Raw genomic sequence first — 19193 nt, 5'->3', positions numbered from 1 at the left:
GATGCTTCACTGCAGCAGGCCCTGGAAGGCTTGTGAAGGTAGAGGGTGAAATGAATGCAGCAAAATTCAGGGAGATCCGGGAAGAAAACCTGATGCAGTCCGCAAGAGAACTGGGACTTGGGAGATTTATTTTCCAGCAAGACAATGACCCCCCCAAGCGTAAAGCCAAAGTTACACAGGAATGGCTAAACACCAACAAAGTTAAGGTCCTGGAGTGGCCAATTCTGAGTCCAGACCTCAATCCAATTGAGAATTGGGGTACGGGACCGGTGGGAACGGATCTGACACTGTATAACACTGGGATACTGGTCCGTCACTGTAAATCTGGGGACTGGTCTGCATTTCCAGTGAGAACTAATCTGCCGTGGGACAAATCAAAGGGAACACAGTAGTCCCGGTTAAAACATCACGCCGCCAAACCATACACCAAACTTGCAAACTGCTGCCAAGGGGAAAAGCAGATTCTATCAGTCTCAACTTGTGTGTCTAGCTCTCTGAATTTCAAGCTGTCAATATTTGTTCTGTAAGACTAGAAATTTCCTCGGGCTCGCCAGTATTGTTTTGGTTACGAACTATGTGGAACACTGGAATTACGAAACCGGATAAACACGTTTCGTTGCCACTAAGTCTGCTGTCGTCGGGCAGGATTTCATCTGTATTATGTATCTGTTCTTATTTTGTAGTGTGTCAGACCTCGATGTTGTGATTTATATTTGTAATTAATTCAAATCACTTTGTAGGGGTCTGTTTTCACTCCGGCACTAAAGAGTTTTTTTCCTGTTGGTCAGTGTAGATTCCTCCAGAGCCGACCGCCCCCCCCACCCATGCTAGGGCAGGCATGTCCCCATCTCACCGGGGTACGAGGCCGCCAACTACCCTCACCCGGTTTAGCCCACCTGTCGAGGTGGTGTGACCACTGTCGGTGTTTAGCCCTCCCTTGACACCCTGTACTCACGTGTAGTTACACAACATAGAAGCTGACATTAAAACTACAGAGATCCCACTTTTCTAATCCAACACAGGATTCTAACACTATTAACAGGATATTTGATAATCCGCCCCTGGCCTGTGAAAAGTAAACATTTAGGTCTATACGCAGAGGTTTCAGGAAAATAGAATTAAGCTCCTGATTTGACGGGTAGCATCTCTGGAGGGGGATAAACCGAGAGTCTCAGGCCGAGGCCCTCCATCGAGAAGGGTGGAAGGGGATAGGCTGGGGGGGGGGGGTGAAGTAAGAAGCTGCGAGGTGATAGGTGGAAGAGGTAAAGGGCTGAAGGAGGAGGAAGCTGATAGGAGAGGGGAAAGGGAAGGAGGAGGGGCATGGAAACAGAGAGAGATGGGGCAGGTTGGGAGAAGAGAAATCATTGTTCATTCCATCAGATGGAATATGAAGTGTTAGCCTCGCTGGGGGAAGCAGAGCAGGCCACAGACCGAGTGTAGGGATCCTGCCGGATATGACATGTGGTGCAATTTACAGCATCTGCAGAATCTCTTGCGTCTGATGAGCTGCTGCCAAACTAGAGTGGAAGTGGGATGGGGGAAGGGAGGGAATTACTGGAAGTTGGAGAATTCGACGTTCATACCAAGGGGCTGGAGACTACCCAGACGGTTGTTGAATTCCAGCCCCATTTTGCCATTATTTTTCTTTTGGCAGTTCCCCCCCCCCCCATGGTCTTGTGTGGGATTTCTCCTTTGTAGGGTTCTAGGGTGCATCTTGTTTTGTGGGTGCTGGCAAGCCTAGTCTCGAGGTTGTGTTCCATATACGTACTTTTGATAACGAACGCTCATCTTCTCAGTGGAATACGTGTTTCCTCCCGCAGTTCAAAGACCTGTCGGGGAGTTTAACTGCTCATTGTAAATTGTCCTGTTATTAGGTTAGAGTTAATTGGGGTTGTGGTTTCAAGGCTGGAAAGGCATTCTTCCTAAATCAATCTAGACCCACATTAGCATGCAAACCATTTTCAAGACACCTCCAGTCTCCAAAGGACTTGCAAACATTGGTCCCGACTTTCCCAGTAGATACACAGCTTGAGGCTCCACCATCTGGCCTCATTTTCTGCTTCTTCAGGTTTCAATCACCACTATTGACCCCAGGACCATGAGCTCCAAACTCACTGATAACGTCTCCTTCGAACTAGCCCTCATGCCTCCTGCCCACCGTAGCTGACAGTCAGTCTGCAACTGGCTAGCAAAGGAGTTATGATCCAAGTCCACACACCAAACCTTTCCCCAATTAGCCACACAGCTCAGGCCCTTCAGAGGCCGAACTGACCATTGGCGCCCAAATTCCCTTTTCCCCAAGCACACCTCTCGAATCCCTCAGAATCAAGTCAGTATGGTAAGTCCTGATGAAGGGTCTCCGCCTGAATCGTCGACAGTGCTTCCTGGCCTGCTGTGTTCCACCAGCATTTTGTGTGTTGCTTGAATTTCCAGCATCTGCAGATTTCCTCATGTTGAGTATGGTTAAGTAGGCTGCCAATAAGGAACAATTCATACCAGTATCAGACCGCACATATGCAATGCAGGAGGAACGCAGGCCAGGCATCCATAGTAGAGTAGCCCATATTTCAAGCTGAAACCCTTACCACATGCATAGGAAAGTGGGAGGGTTTTGTCAAGAGGGAGAGGTTAGATTGAGAGCCCATGGGCATGTACTGTACTGCAATGGGAAAATAATCTCCCATTCTCCCCACCCACAAACGAGTGCTGTTATCTTCCCTGTCAACAAGCTGTGGTTCAGGTACGATGTTCAACAGGAATAACATATTATTGCACAATGCACTAAGTAATCCTGAGTTTTGCACTGCTGGATTCCTGGCGCGGGCACAAGAGGCGACTCCCTCGCCTCCGGGCCTGTTCCGCTCCACTTTCCCTGGCACTTTTGACACCTCCCTGTGACTTGGCACACAAAACTGTCAGATACACCAATTAAACGAAATGGGGCCAAAACAGAAGTGTTAGGTTGATCCTGAAGGTCAAAAGGGGAGCATTTTATCATGGGCTGAAGGCTGTGTTTGCACTAAACCCAAGCGTGTCGCTGGAAGTTCAGTCTCCTCTCCCCCCCACCCCCCTTCAGATCAGCAGCTCAGGCCATGACCAAAATCCACTGCCCAGTTACTCAGTTTCAATGAAGACAATACAGGGCCCAATGTTTTGAAAACAAAGTCAAGTTTATTTCAGTTTAAACGACACCTTCACAGAAGCCAAATACACTTCACTGCAGGAACCACCTGCAGAAACAGGGTACAGTATTTTGAAGCAGGAGTCCAGCAAGGATGGAAAATTGAAATTTGTGCCTGTTGGAGAAAGAAAGTACTATTTAATCATTTAGCAAATGCAAAATGGTCAAAGGCACAGGCATTTGTTCAGAAGCAAACCTCCGTTCAAAAGGGCTGCTTGCCTGGGACACTAACATTAGAAGCACGAAATAGTTAAGTCAGGAGAGGTGTGAACAGTTTGAACTAAAAACACTAATTCCACTGTTCAGCTGAATGCTTTTAAGGTGCTTTCTGGCACTACAGTGTTCGGGGTGAGAACTGGCTTGGGACACTGGAGCTCACTGTGAGGAAGTCTGTATGTGATACAATCAGGTGCTCTGGTTTACCCCCACAGTCCGAAGCCTCAGTGGTCACAGCATGAGAGTCTGGGAAGCAGTTAGTTTGTCTTTGTGCTGCATTATTCGAACGGGGCTTTCTCATCGGCTGAGACCCGCGAATTATCTACATGGTATAGCAATTGCTCCGTACTGGAACCATCAATTATCTCTAAGCTTTTTCCATTCTGGTTCTTGCCTCTCCTTCCGTTACTGTCCATTTCCAATTTCATTTTCCTAACTTAACAACTAACAATTGTGAAGCAGCAAGTGTCCCTCTTTCCTGATGACCGAAAGGAAACATGGACTGAAAATGCTGAGTCCAGACAAGGGTCAGAGTGGCGCTGGCATTGAATGAGGACAGCTCAACACTGAGGACAAAAGGACCCGTATCACTGTGTATCTAGCACATCGTATCGGGCGTTTTCTTTTGCAGTGGAGGTGAAGGTTGAGAATCAGATATACCAATCAGCACTAAATCAGTCTGGGGCGGTAGGCTCATCATTTCCCATCAGGCCTTTCACCAGTCCAAACGCCAACGACCCAAGGAGGCAGCCATACTGGGGGGAGGGTGGGCTATCAGTTTAACACTCACACACTATACAGTGGATTAGGGAGAACCAGCTCACCTGAAAGTCACCCACTGTCGTTCCGGCCTGGATAACCCTGCAAGGTACAAGAACACGTTACTACGGCCGAAGAGGGCCACCACCGACCGGGACAAGCCGCCGCCCACCGCAGTCCCATCAGACGGTTCTACACGAACTCCCTCTCCTCCTGTCATGCTGAAGGAGCCAGAGGGTTCACCCTTTGCAGGTTCTGGCACCTTTCAGCACATCGGACGTGGTCTTTCATCCTCGGGACCACCGCACGGCAACGCGTCAGGCGCAGGACGGCACGTCCTGTCAGGCAGGAATGGCCACTCACCAGGCTGTCGGCCACTTGGCACTAACCCCGGTGACTCAGCAACTTGGCACCCAGAACCTGCCCCACTAACTCAGCAACTTGGCACCCAGAACCTGCCCCAGTGACAGCAGGCTGGCAAGTGACCCAAAGAATCACTCAGAACTGCTGCAGGGACTCAGCAGGTCAGGCAGCACCTTCACAAGGAAATAACCAGTCGATGTTCCGAAACAAAACCCCTCATCGTGACCCCTGGGACGTTCACTATTCCTCTCTGTGGATGCTGCCTGGGGTCTATCCAGCATTTTATTGTTACATTTGTAGGATCTTGCGTTTACCAGAGTGGTGGGTACACCATTGAGGACAAGTCAAAATAAAATCCGTACTGCAAATCGACTGCTATCTCCCCCCCGCCCACCCCCTTGGCGCCAACAGCCTCTGCTCCCCACCAGCGGTAATACCTTCAGTACGTCACCAACTTGGGCTGCTCGCCGCTGGGCACCGTAAGCGCTCAACTTTCAGGATCTGGGCCGCAGTTTGCTCGAGACAGCGGGAAATGCGGCCGCGCCTGATTAATGTTACTTTAGTGCCACAAACATTGGGTACATTAGAAATGGCGTCACTCACCTGCCTCAGCACCGTTTCTCAGGTAGGAACTCCGAGCCCCATCACTCAGCACCAAGTCACTCGTGGCCAAGGATCCTACAACCCAGAGAGAAGCGAGAGGCAATGAGAAAGAGCCTGAACTTTCTCCTGTGTCTTGGTAACAGATAAATCTCAAGCTTTCAACCATACTAGGTTAATTGACCACGTGGTAATCGGGTGGCAAGGGCCGCACCTCACCTCAGTAACGTAAAATGCCAAGGTGAACGCTAACCCTAATGCCCTTTACCCAACTGCACGACGTCTGAGGTGAAGGGCTTGTAATGTTTGACGTTGGACGACACAAGTTTAATCGGCTAGCTCAGTAGTTTGCAATGCGTGAACGGGAAGGAAGCCGGATGGAACCTGGCTCTGGAAGCAGTGGGTGAAGGGAGTGCATCAGCAATACCAATCCATCAGTAATCAGACTGGGGCGGTATGTACGTCATCACATGCAGACACCTCGTTCACCTCTTTAATTCCACACTACAGAACGTCAGTGTGAAGGCCTCCCGAAGGGGTAGTAAGTAGAAAAACTACAGCACTAAGAGCTCACAGCAGGGTTGGGCAGATTCCACATAAACGATTTCACTGAGGTGACTTTGACTTGAAGCCATTTGACCAGAGGTGCTGATACTTAATGCCAGCTTTTCCAGTTCTCATCACCAAATTATAAACATTCAAGGTTGTTTTAACCAAGGGTGGGAAGGTGGAGAAGCTCCCACTGCCTGTTAAATGTTGCCTACAGCATGTGCCTCAAATCACCTGATAGCTCCTGTCCTTCGTGTACTAAGCCTGACAGAACCGTTTCTACTGACTGAAGGGGGAAAGGCAGGTTGCAGGTTACTGGCACCTTAAAACCAGTCACAGCTCATCTCCACCCTCACTGGGAAGACACCGGGAGTAAACGCCGCCAGGAATGGCGCTGGCTGGGGTCCCAGGTTGACTGCAGTGGTGACCGTCAACTCCTGCGACGCCACTGGTATCGGAGTCTGCAGTTTGAATTCCGAGAGGGGAGCCAGCTCCCCACGCTCTGCTCCGTAGGCAGTTGTCATGCCACACCCACGGTCAGAGACAGACAGTGAAAGTTAAAGGAAATAGGACGTATGTGCATGGGGGTGAGGCACAGAGCACAGCAGACAGCTTAAAGTAACCAGGGTCCAATTCCTGCCACTGTCTGTGAGGAAGCTACAGATAAAAAGGCCGTCTTTGACACAGGCTAATGTTCAAGATCCAGGCTGAACTCCCACCACAGACCTTGGGGTGCTCCAGTTCGGGGCCAGCGAGTTGTGGGCACTTTGTGTTCTGGAAGCGTGGGGACACTTGAGGCCACGACACATTTGATGTTTAAAGGTCATCTTTAGAACCAACTCACCTACTCCAGTTTGCCGTCCCAGCGCAGAAGTCCCTGTGGAGAATGAGAAATCAAAAGCAGGTCACCACACTGGAGCAACTGGGAGCGCCCACGCTACCTCGCCTGCCTCAGTCCCATCAGACAGTTCGACACAAACTCTTTCTCCTCTTGCCAATACTGCAGTCACCAGTGGGTTCGCCTTTGCAGGCTCTGGCTCCACGCAGCACATCGGAGACAGCGTTTCATCATCCGGACTGAGCCAGTCACAGGCCCTCACTATTCCTCAACTCCTGCTCAGCAGAAACTCTGACCGGCATTAGGGGCCCTTGGTACTAAGGGGTTAGAGGAACCTTGTGGGCACAACTTTGTGCCGAGACCCTCGGAACCTCCGGTGTTTGCTACGCTGCTCTGCACTTGATTACGTCTTCCTTATGTAATCTCCCCGTGACAATGTGGCTCCCCTCCAGGTGTTCCAGTATGCCACACCCCTCCCCAAACACATGCTGAGTCTGAAGCCTTGCAGACTTCACACCTCACTGATTTCATGGAATGCCATTTTATAATGCTGTTGCATCCAACCATTCAATGTCAACTTTCTCACTTCTGCAGCTCAACAATTATTTGCTCATGTCTTATACAAATACTTCTACACAAACAACTGCTGTGATTTTTAGTGCCTCCAGTGGTTTACACAAACTGCTTGGCACTAAGTAAACTGTTTTCTCTACCCATTCTTCCAATAGACGATTGAGATATCAGTTTTTCCACTTTATGCCAGTGTCTTTCAACTCCATCGCCAGAGAACCTTGTGTAATTTCCCATTTGTGATGTCAGGTCGGTGCTTAAAAAAATATTTGGGATTTTGATATTTCGGTTAACAACCTTTATTTGAATGGGGTTACCTGACTGACCAACTGTAAACTTGAATGTGATGTTTATCGTTGGGTTTAAAGGCACTCTGCCAGCTTTGCTTCTCCCTCCCTTCCCTCATAAAACAGCGTGTCACTGGTTTTCTGTGTTTTCACCACGCCAATGTATAATAAACACACAGCCTACCTGGCACAGGGGCTGTGTTGCCACCAGCTCAGCTTTGCAGATCCTCTCATTGGCCGTCCACCTCTCCCTGCAAGAACACAGTCAGTTGACGCTGCAGTATTTCCAAGCAAGTTGGAGGCAAACAAGACCAGCCATTGCTTTACCCAGCAACAAAGTATCTTGAAAGCAAAGCGACACCTATGGTGAACTGGCACAGTTCAACACACTGAAACAAAGACTGAAACCAGCCACTAAGATGACCGAACACCACCTCAAAGGCTCTTTGGGGCCTGTTTCTCTGAATTAAACATTACCTAAATAAGACACCTAGCATTACACAGATTTGATCAAGGTATACTGAATTATAGGAAACATGTCAACATAATACAGAGAGTACAGAGGAGATTTACTAGAATGTTACCCAGGTTTCAGCACCTAAGTTACAGAGAAAGGTTGAACAAGTTAGGTCTTTATTCTTTGGAGTGTAGAAGGTTGAGGAGGGATTTGATTGAGGTATTTAAAATTATGAGGGGGATAGAGAGAGTTGACGTGGATAGGCTTTTTCCATTGAGAGTAGGGGAGATTCAAACAAGGGGACGAGTTGAGAGTTAAGGGGCAAAAGTTTAGGGGTAACACGAGGGGGAACTTCTTTACTCAGAGAGTGGTAGCTGTGTGGAACGAGTGGTAGAGGCAGGTTCAATATTGTCATTTTTAAAAAAAAATTGGATAGGTATATGGACAGGAAAGGAATGGAGGGTTATGGGCTGAGTGCAGGTCGGTGTGACTAGGTGAGAGTAAACGTTCGGCACAGATTAGAAGGGCCGAGATGGCCTGTTTCCATGCTGTAATTGTTTTATGATTATAGGATTATGTAAGGTTTATACACCAAAGCTATCATTTATTTTCACCCAGATTTCCTTAAGTGTTTAAGCACTAAGATATATAGTTTCAAAACATCATAGGGTATATAGATCTTTCCTTCAGTATGTTGAATTGTTTTAATTGTTACTTTCTGACTAGCTTAAAAGCTCACTTTAGTTTTATATGATTCTCTATACACAATTTTTTTAGTTAGTTTTTGGTATTGAAATCTGTATATACAGTTGTTCAGTGCCCCCTAGTGGTCACAGTGTGTATATGCAGTTGTTCAGTGCCCCCTAGTGGTCGCAGTGTGTATATGCAATTGTTCAGTGATTCCAATGGCCGTCTGCTCTTTGCTCATCGTTTATCTACAAATTTCCATGAAATGTTCTTTTGTGGTTTAAAAAAAAACATGAAAATATAAACTCGTCAGCATTTCAGACGTAAGTCTTTATTCTGACAGCCATTGGGACTGGTAGCAAGGTTAAACGTGGAAGAAATAACTGAAGCAAATGGCTGGCGAACACTAAACAGCAGCCGCTACCCGACCTCCCACATAATCAGTCAACAACAGGTACTGCACCTACCTGATCGACCCGGAAGATGCCAGCATCAGTCACACCTGTCAATAGACAGCAAGCAGTCAGCAGGCAGCTTTAAACTCCCCTGGAGAAGCACTCAGTTTGTGCTGCATCAGATTTTTATTGAACATCAGGATATTCAGCCGAACGAGATCCCATTAGTAGAAATCATCACGTTAGAGCAGCCGGGATAGATAACTATTTACCACCTTTAGCATCTCACTTCCCCTGGCTACAGCATCTATCTATAGACACTGAACAATCCCAGATGTAATTCCACTCTAACTCTGAAATATCCCAGGGGCTCCCAACCCTTTTTATGCCATTAACCAGAGGCCCCTGCTGTACAGCTTCTAGAGAGTATTACATTCAAACCTGGGAAGCTAAGTGGAGATTAGAGTTGGCAGGGTGGTGAAGGTGGCATGGGGTGTGTTAGCGCACTTGGTTCAAGAGCAACTCTATAGAACTCTGGTTAGACCACATTCGGGAGTATGTGTCCAGTTCTGGTCGCCTCATTACGAGGAGGAAGCTTTAGACTAATTTTAGAGGGTGTAGATTTACATGAACAGACAACTTGTCTTATGAGGATAAATTGGGTAAGACAGACACTTATCCCCAGGCCAATATGAGTGGGAATAATTTGTTCAGTGGATGAAGGATAGTAGTGGAACTTTAGTTTTCCAGAGAATGGTGTGTTCATGTAACATTGCCAGGGTGACTGGAGAAGCATTTGGTATGGTAGAAAAATTGAAGGTTATGTACCAAGCAAGGGTTAGACTGAATACCAAAAAGGTCAGCAAAACACTGGACTATAGGGCCCACACTGCTGCAGTGTTTAACGTTCTTATAAAAGGTGATCTACATACAATGCAAAGCAGCTATACTCGAGCACGTTAACCATTGCCCCTCACTACCCCATGTAGGTTTCCACAATGAGCTCAACTCCACTCCCACACTCGGTCTACGGCAGAGGCAAAGATGGAGATTAATGTCCCACTCACCATGTCCATGGGAAGTCCGCTGCAGCTTCTAGACTCCCGGGCATCCTCTCAAATAAAAAGGGGGAAAAGAGACGATCATCAACTTGATCTACTGGGGGTTGTGAAAGCCCGCAGCAAAGCCGAGAGTCGTTCAGGGTGTTCAATCTTTTCACACTGGGTCAAAGTGAGCTAAGGTTGATCATCACCAAGACTCCAGCATTTTGGAAAGGAGTGGTGTCACTATGGAGACCAGACCCGTCAATACCAGCCGCAAGAACCCGCAGAGAGATCATACCAACCATCCCAACCGCACATTAAGGGCAGCTCAACTATCTAGAGCAGAGACGTTACTAAGGGCGATTGAACAATGATGAAGCAACCCCTCAATTCAGGTCCAACCTACCCAGTATTTTGTCACACTGAAAGACATACAGAAGTGAAGTGGCGCAGTAGGCATTCACTTTACAGCACTGGCGATCTCTGAGGGTTTTAGTTGGCAACGAGGTTGTACTTTCCACTGGTGCTCCCATCCCCTCCCGTATTCCAAAGACATACGGGTTAGGGTCACCGATTTGTGAGCACGCTGTACCGGCGCCAGAAACGTGGCGACACCCATGAGTACAAATCATTGGACTTGACTGTGAAGCTAACCTTCATTTAAGGATTAATTTTCCAAATTTCCTTATCCTTAGTGCCCTGGGGTATATTGCTCCTCGAAGTTGAGAGCATTGAAATCAGGAAGGAGAAATAAAAGTAATATGCTTCCAACAAATAATGCAGCCCCCAAGTTTTAAAAGATACTTACCCAATCTCTCACATCAGGAATGCATCAGTTTCATTACCTAAAAAGAACACAAAAGACTTGGTTAATTATCATCTCTGCTGTCCAAACCAGCCAGCAGTTAAGTGAAACAGGTTGCACCCATGGATTAAGTCTTTTTTGACATGGACTTGAGAATTTAATGTGTTCGGCCATGGCCTATCCAAAATTAAGAGGGAGAAGAACCACCGGAGTGGTTGGGAATGGGGCAACAGCATCACACCGAGAGCAGTTTCTTTCCAAAGTACCACACAACTCAGATCAAACTCAGTTGTGCAAACATGCCAGAACCCAAAATATTATCACCGACATGTTGTGAAATGTGTTTTGTGGCAGTACAGTACAATAAAAATTACTGTAAGTGCAAATTAGAGGCACTGTTCATAGATAAATCTAATAGATCAGGCGTACCCAAAACATTTGAGTGAGATTTCAGGCTCCCGGAGGAGGTGGGGGAGGGGCCTTTCTTCTTGAGGCACTACCTACGATACTGAGGCTAGTCCCTCGAGCAAGCCAACGGAGAATGAAGGGGCCTATCGTTTGTGGTGGTCGGGGAGCAGGTCTACTCACCGTCAAGGCAACTGTCCTGCATATCAAATAGGATCTGAAAAGAGGAGATATTACATTGAGTTCTGGAAAGGTAGCGTCACCAACCTAGGCGCGGATCCGGGGCAGCTGGTTTGATCAGGGCTTTGGTAACAAACAGCTTCACCCGACAGAGCTGTCGTCTGCTGATTAATTGTCATCCTTTCAAACCACAAGAGGCAGGGTGGGCAAGTTAACAATTATTTCCCAAACCCCACCTTTAGGTGCAGATTATTTATTGTGCACGCAATGAGCCCAGCACGCACCCAATTTAACCCAAGCCCGATACAATTAACCCATGCTGGCTGGCATGTCTTTGGACGGTCGGAGACTGGAGCGCCTGGAGGAAACATGGAGAACGCGCAAACTCTTTACAGGCAGCGGTGGGAATAATAGATCTCCAAATTTGGCCACCAAAATAGCAGGAAGAAATTCTTGGGAAGGAAAGAACCCCTAACTCTAGAGATTGTGCTAATGCTGGAGATCCAGAGCCGCACACAAAATCCTGGAGGAACTCAGGTCAGGTGGCCGAGGGGAATAGAGTTGAAGATTTTTTGGCCAGAACACGATGAAGGGGCTGTGAGTTCCTCCAGCATTTTGTTCATTGGGATGGCTTTCTGCCAGGCAAGTTGAGGACAAGGGAGGCCCAACCGAGCCATGTAGAAATTCCTTCTAATTAGTAATCTCTCCAATTCAGAGTGAGAATGCCGGAGGTTAGAAAATTGGGTTTACAATGGGGAGAGTTTGGAAGCAGGATCAAGTAATTAAGGGCATGAGGAGCATGGTTCAGGCATGATCATATTGAAAGGGAACAAGTGCTGGTCAGCTGGAGTAGTCGTATCAGACACACAAAACGCTGGAAGGTTGGGGCAGCTGACCTTTCAGAACGAGGCCCTTCAGTGGGATGGGGGAGAAGCCAGACTGAGGTAGGAGAGGAGAGAAGCGCAAGTCAGGTGACAGGGAAAGCAAGGTGGGGAGGGGGGAGCGAAGGTGTTGGGTGGAAAAGGTGAAGGGGCTGAAAAAGGAATGTGGGAGTGGAGCTGAGAAAGGGAAAGGAGAACGGCACCAAGAGGGGGAGGCGGTAGGCATATGAGAAAAGGTAAGAGGGCAACGTGAGGTACCGGAAGAGCAGAGGGAGGGAAGGTGGAGGGAAAGAAGTGACGCTCATGCCCATCAAATTGGAGGCAAGCCAGACGGAATGTGAGGTGTTGTTCCTTCGACCTGAGAGTGGCCTCATCGTGGCGGCAGTTACACCGATGGCTCTGATTCAGCAATAAAACAACCAGTTTATTCTGACCCACTCCCTCAGCTCAAGGTACTCCCTTGAACCAAATGGCGCGGATTGCTTTTGAGAATAGTGAAGAGCAAGGTGCCAAATGGACATTGTACATTCACTAAAAATCTCAAAACAATTTTACCGTGCCCCCCCCCACAAAAGTTATTCTACGATTCTGAAGACAGGCAGTAAATGAGGTGTTTACTCACTGGTATTTCCAGCTTCATCACGAGCTCTTGCAGGCAAGGCACCCTACAAAAGACAAGACACTTAGTGACAAGTGAATGAGCGTACAAGAGCGTTTGAAGGTCAATTAGTAGCTCCGCAACAAACATCGTGATTTCTTCAGCACTGGCAGTCATACAAACTAGACTATTCGGGGATCATCTGAAGCAATAAAGAGCACTTCAGTACTGAGCACCGGTACATACTGTAATTTGAAGTGCTTGTTTGTGTCTTTACATAACTACACCTAATTGCTCAGTGTGTGTATTCGAGTGGTTGCAGTTATTACGGACACTTTATCCCGAGGGAAATTGGGTTTCGTTACAGCCGCACCAACCAAGAATAGTGAAGAAATATAGCGATATAAAACCATAAACAATTAATAATGAGTTAATCATGCTCAGTGGAAATAAGTCCAGGACCAGCCTATTGGCTCAGAGTGTCTGACACTCCGAGGGAGGAGTTGTAAAGTTTGATGGCCACAGGTAGGAACAACTTCCTATGACGCTCAGTATTATGTTAGAATGGGGGGGGGGGGGGGGGATTTGGTTGACTCAAGTAATTAGTGCTAGTCTAAAATCTTCATTTGTTACTGACAATTATATACGGTGACTGAATGCATGTCCGTAAAGAGACACAAGGCATAGAAGTGTCTGCACACAGGGTGGAGATTGTGGGTTGAGTGGGTGAAGGTGTTGCTGAGTCTGGTGGTTCTGTTGTGGTTGCTACAGCCGCCTCCCTGATGGGAGTGGGACAAACAGTCCATGAACGGTGGGTGGGATCCTTCACGTTGTCTTTCTGCATAGGGATGCACTGGGCTGCAGGCACCATTGTGCAATGTGGAGTTGCAACACAGAATAGCCCTTCTGGTCTTCCACACCTGTGGTCTTACAGTGGATGCTCTCCACTCCTACACGGATTTCTAGCAAAGATACAACCCCTGTCGTATCGCAAAATAACATTTAACCCCACCCATCTTTGACAATATCCTACCTCGTAAGAATTGGAGCATAGAGGCCACGTCTGGGTAGAGAACCTGACAGGGGAGAAATGGAAGCGTTAAAGCCCGAGGCGGCCAGCAATCAAACCGCAAAACCCAGAGTCCACTGCTGTTCTCAGCACCGGTTATCAATCAAATCTATTCAGACTTATGCTTGTCTATGATTAATCATCATGTGAACAGCGAGCAGGGAGATCGGTGCAGCAAAGCACGGGGGCGAGAGGCCAGAACCCAAGGGGCCCACATGTCCCTTCCCCTCACAAGGGCAGGGGTGAGCCAAATTCAGCAGGTATTGCCAACAATCTCTGCAGTACTTTGGAGCATGATTCTGTGTCCTCAGGGGGTGGGGGGAGGAGAACAACCAGACCCAATTACAGAGATTCATAAGGCAGAGAATAATTTATTCAAATTAAGACACTGTATTGGAATTTACTAGACAGTACTCACCTCTACAAAACAGGAATGGAGCAAAGACCTGTAAATAAATAAAATAATGCTTAACACAATTGGGGAAAAGTAAAGAGCAGGCACTGTTTTTCTCCTGTTAACTTTCCTCATTTAGTGCTACTCAGTAAGAAGGTTTCTGCAAGTGTTGCAGCAAGAGAGAATTCATGCTGGTCATCTTTGTAGCACTGGTCAGCTGAATACAGTCCCTATTCCCACATTAATAATTACAAACTGAGGAACGTTATGTTGAAATTCTGCAAGACGTTGGTGAGGCCTAATTTGGTGTACTGTGTGCAGTGTTGGGTTACCTACCTACAGGAAAGATGCAAGTAAGGTTGAAATTTACAAGGATGCTGCCGGCTCTGGAGGACCCGAGTTATAAGGAATAATTGATTAGGTTATGAATTTATTCCCTGGTATATGGAAGATTACGGGGAAGTTTGGGAGATATATAAACTAATATGGGTAAATGCAAGCAGGCTTTTCCACTCAGGTTGCGTGGGACCACAACCAGAGGTCATGGGTTAAAGGTGAGAGGTGTAAAGTTTAAGGAGAACAGGGGGGGGGGGGGGGAGAAATTTCTTCACAGGAGGTGGGAGTGTGGAACGAGCTTCAGTGCAAGTGGTGCATGCAGGCTCGATTTCAAGTTCGGATAGGTTTGTTGATTGCATGGAGGGCTATGGTCCAGGTGGTCAATGTGAACGGGCGGTCTAAATGTTTTAGCACAGATTGGATGGGCCAAAGGGTCTGTTTCTGCACTTGGATCCTTGACCAAGGCAGGAAACGATACAGGGAAAAGGGAGGAGACTGGGGCTGGGGGGGTGAAATAAATCAAATTATTCATAGAGAATCCTGTCACCACATTGAAGTACTAATACATATAAAAATCTGATTTATTTGCAATTACTGTCTGTATAAACGTGTTCTTCGTCCTGTTGTGCATTTTTGTGCTTTCTCAAATCCAGAGTAGCAATCATTTGCCTTGTGTACTGTACAGCTGCTGTATCAAACCAATTTCAATAGACCATACAGGCATGTCCATGTGATCATCCCCAATCAGTACCCTGTTCCTGCCTCCCCCCCAATCGTGCACCTTGTGTACTGGGAAAAAAACATGAAACAATCTTGAATCTGGTCTGCACCAGACCACTGAATAGTCCAGGGGTTTCTTTTTTTTTAAACGCCGCAGACCTCTATCGTTTAACCGAGGGGTCTGGTCCTTTTCTGCAGTCCTCCTCATCACTTCCACATAACGGTCCAAATTTCTCTAAAGGTTGAAACCAAACAATTCCGCAGTATACCTTTCCTGCAGATGGCCAGCACTGCACCCACAGCATTCCAATGTAACACCCCAACTCCTGTCATCAATAGTTAATGATTTATGAAGTTCCAACTTCTCCATGCCCTGTACCCCACTAAATCTAATCACCACTTTGACGTGCAGATGAACGAACAGGAGTAGGGACTCCCCACCCTGGGGTGCATAAGCTCATGGCAGAACCGATGAGAACCCCCCTATTAAATACCGGGAGGAGTCTGCCCACCCCCATCTCAAACAACACACACAAAATGCTGGTGGAACACAGCAGGCCAGGCAGCATCTGTAAGGAGAAGCACTGTCGACGTTTTGGGCCCAGACCCTTCATCAGGACCAAATGTCCTCTTAGCAAAATGTAATTAACATTTGAGGCGTATATTAAGAGCTGTGGTCTTATTTAATGGCATTGCTCCATAGCCTGACAGAGAGTCATATTAACCCATATTAAAGGTTCAACCCAATAACCTCCCACTGGAATTTTAATTCGATTATCCAAGTACAAGATAATGCAAGAACAAAGCAGGCTCTGTACTGGAGGTCTTACCTGCTTCAACAACGGCCCCTCTCAGGCCGCACCTAAAATTGAAAACAAACCAGAAGTCAATTCGTACTGCAGGGATGATATCCTATCCCCAAACAAAAACAAACACCCAGGTACACATAAGGAAGAAAAACGATTTTCAAGTATTTTCCAGGTTTATAGGCAATTTGTCAGAGCAGGGAAAAGTTTTAGTCACGCGTCTCGGGACACTTTTTTTTTTAAAAAAGTGCCAACTCTGCACCTCTGCAAAATTAAAACTTAAGCGGGTGCAAGTCAAGCCACCCAACCCGGCCTGGTTTGCCTCTAAACGCCGGACAGGGGGCCAGATTCCACTTTAAATACCATTCCAACCACCACCACCCCCCCAAAAAAAAGTAAAACTTTTACCCCCCCCAACAACTTTTAAAACTCTCGTCTCAGAATCGTTAAGATCGTAATCACGGACAAATCAGTACAGGTCTGTGAAAAAGCTCATCATGGAGAGAGAGGAGGGGATTTAAAACCCATCGGACGGTAGACAGGCGGCGGGCCACGCTGTCCGGGGGGCAGATGGCGGCGGATTGCCCCCACCCACCCACCCCAAGGCCCCGCTCCGGCTGCGACCTCCACTCACCTTCACCGACCGCAACAAAATGGCCGGTCGGCCCGCCGGCCGGGCCTTTTATACCCCGCCGCGGTGCATTCCGGGTAACCGCCCTTCCCGCGCTTAATTTCTCTTTTTTAAACAGCGCACCTTTATAACTTTATTTTGTTAAACCGCCGGCGGTGAATGCAAACGACTAATACTTCTTTCCCCCCTGAAAAAATCTTTGCGGGCGATTTTTAAAATCTTTTGATGGCGATCACTTCCGGTTACTTGTTTATTTTTTTGGCGCGCACACGCAGCACCTTTTGTGTTAAGGGATCTGGTTTTGGCTTTAATATCGCCGGCAGCAGTAGAGTGCAATACGTGATCGATAGAGAAAGGGAAAATCATTGCAGTAATTGTATATGTGTCTTAAATAGTTAAAATCAGTAGTGCAAACCCCCCTCCCACCGTACCGGTGATCCAGCCAATCAGAATGCTCTCTATGGTACATTGGTAGAACTTTGTAGTGTGTTTTAGTTGACAAACCAAATCTTATCAAATTCTGGATGAAATATAGCCGATGTCTTGCCTTCTTTGTAGCTGCATCAATAGGTTGGGACCAGGTTAGATCGTCAGAGATCTAGACACCCAGGAACTTGAAACTGCTCACTCTCTCCACTTCTGATCCCTCTATGAGGATTGGTGTGTGTTCCCTCGTTTTACCCCTCCTGAAGTCCACAATCAGCTCTTTGGTCTTACTGACATTGAGTGCAAGGTTGTTGCTGTGACACCACTCCACTAGCTGGTATATCTCACTCCTGTACGTCCTCTCGTCTGCATCTGAGATTCTACCAACAATGGTTGCAATGCCATAGATGGCATTTGGGCTATGCCTAGCCACATAATCATGGGTACTGTATGTAGCTAAGCACATTTATGGAAGACTATTGTTGATTGAGAGTGGGAAGGGGAAAGGGGAAGAGGCATCAGAGAGACATTCTGTAATGATCAATAAACCAATTGTTTGGAATCTAATGACCTTCCTTGTCTGGTGTCTCAGGTCTGGGTGTGTCTGCACCCCCACATGACCCTGGTACTTTTCCCTGTCATCTGTCCCACACCCCTCCCATCGTCTCCACACTTGCCATTCCCACCATCCTTTGCTCCCAGCAGATTTAAAAAATATATATATATATATCGCTTTATATTTGGCTGGAGCATGTACTAGGAAACAGCGAAAAACTTGTCTTACTTACAAGCTTGTTTGCTTGTTATTTGCATTTGTGTTTATTTCAGTCCTAACATCCAAGGGAGCAAAAATCTTTATGTTGTGCCTCCATCGCTATTTACAAGCAATAAAGAGGGGAAGGATGGAGGATAGTGCCCAAACGCTAAAGTTGTAAACATAATTGCACAGTCAAATGCAAAATTAGATCAATGTACAGTCAGATATTCAATCAGATCGACGTACAGTCAAATACACAATTAGATCAATGTACAGTCAGATATTCAATCAGATTGATGTACAGTTAGATACACAATTAGATCAATGTACAGTCAGATATTCAATCAGATCGATGTACAGTCAAATACACAATTAGATCAATGTACAGTCAGATATTTAATCAGATCGATGTACGGTTAGATACACAATTAGATCAATGTACAGTCAGATATTCAATCGGATCAATATACAGTCAGATACACAATTAGATCAATGTATAGTCAGATATTCAATCAGATCAATGTACAGTCAGATATTCAATCAGATCGATGTATGTTCCTCCCCCTCCCCTGCTTCTCAACAATTTAAAACAGATTTGAACTCTTCCCCGCAATTTTTGTAGAATGATCTGTAAGTACAGCAGGAAACAGGTACGTTGATCTAGCAACTATTGACTACCCATTTAGACTAGTAGTAAATTCATTCATTTGGAGGGAGAAACCAGAAGACCGAGTACAGGATTAATGGTCAGTTACTTAAGAGTGTGGATGAACAAAGGGACCTTGGGGTTCAAATCTATACATCCCTCAAGGTCGCTGCACAGGTTGATAGGGTGGTTAAGAAGGCCTATGGGATGCTAGGCTTCATTAACAGGGGGATTGAGTTCAAGAGTAGAGAGGTCATGTTGCAACTCTACAAATCTCTGGTGAGACCGCACTTAGAGTATTGTGTTCAATTCTGGTCACCTCATTATAGGAAGGATGTGGAAACTATGGGGAGGGAGCAGAGGAGATTTACCAGAACGTTGTCTGGTTTGGAGAACAAGTCATATGAAGCAAGGTTAGCAGAGCTGGGACTTTTCTCTTTGGAGCGTAGAAGAATGAGAGGGGACTTGATAGAGGTCTACAAGATTATGAGAGGCGTAGATAGGGTGGATAGTCAGTACCTGTTTCCCAGGGCACCAATAGCAAACACCAGAGGGCATATGTACAAAATTAAGGGAGGGAAGTTTAGGGGAGAC

The 19193-nt window shown here is 46.8% G+C and overlaps 1 long non-coding RNA gene and 4 other non-coding genes across 6 annotated transcripts; all 5 read right to left on the bottom strand.

Moving 5' to 3' along the window:
- Positions 1–3151: 3151 nt before the first annotated feature.
- Positions 3152–14415, bottom strand: LOC140717739 (uncharacterized). 2 transcript variants are annotated; one of them, XR_012096590.1, is made up of 12 exons: positions 14302–14415; positions 13848–13890; positions 12839–12881; positions 11339–11372; positions 10754–10790; positions 9970–10016; positions 8975–9009; positions 7548–7614; positions 6513–6545; positions 5123–5197; positions 4222–4258; positions 3152–3296 (listed from the first exon to the last, which is right to left on the bottom strand). It is a non-coding gene; the product is annotated as an uncharacterized lncRNA (long non-coding RNA). The 2 variants fall into 2 exon arrangements; XR_012096591.1 differs by lacking the exon at positions 11339–11372.
- Positions 4042–4104, bottom strand: LOC140717884 (small nucleolar RNA SNORD31). The gene has a single exon (XR_012096632.1). It is a non-coding gene; the product is annotated as a small nucleolar RNA SNORD31 (small nucleolar RNA).
- LOC140717886 (small nucleolar RNA SNORD22) lies at positions 4333–4455 on the bottom strand. The gene has a single exon (XR_012096634.1). It is a non-coding gene; the product is annotated as a small nucleolar RNA SNORD22 (small nucleolar RNA).
- Positions 5531–5596, bottom strand: LOC140717890 (small nucleolar RNA SNORD31). The gene has a single exon (XR_012096639.1). It is a non-coding gene; the product is annotated as a small nucleolar RNA SNORD31 (small nucleolar RNA).
- On the bottom strand, positions 6624–6745 carry LOC140717885 (small nucleolar RNA SNORD22). Its single transcript, XR_012096633.1, has one exon. It is a non-coding gene; the product is annotated as a small nucleolar RNA SNORD22 (small nucleolar RNA).
- Positions 14416–19193: the final 4778 nt, after the last annotated feature.

Source organism: Hemitrygon akajei, chromosome 28, assembly GCF_048418815.1.
Source record: "Hemitrygon akajei chromosome 28, sHemAka1.3, whole genome shotgun sequence".
NCBI classification, from domain to species: domain Eukaryota; kingdom Metazoa; phylum Chordata; class Chondrichthyes; order Myliobatiformes; family Dasyatidae; genus Hemitrygon; species Hemitrygon akajei.
The sequence above is the reverse complement of the archived record's forward strand: the minus strand, read 5'-3'. Positions and strand labels throughout refer to the sequence as shown.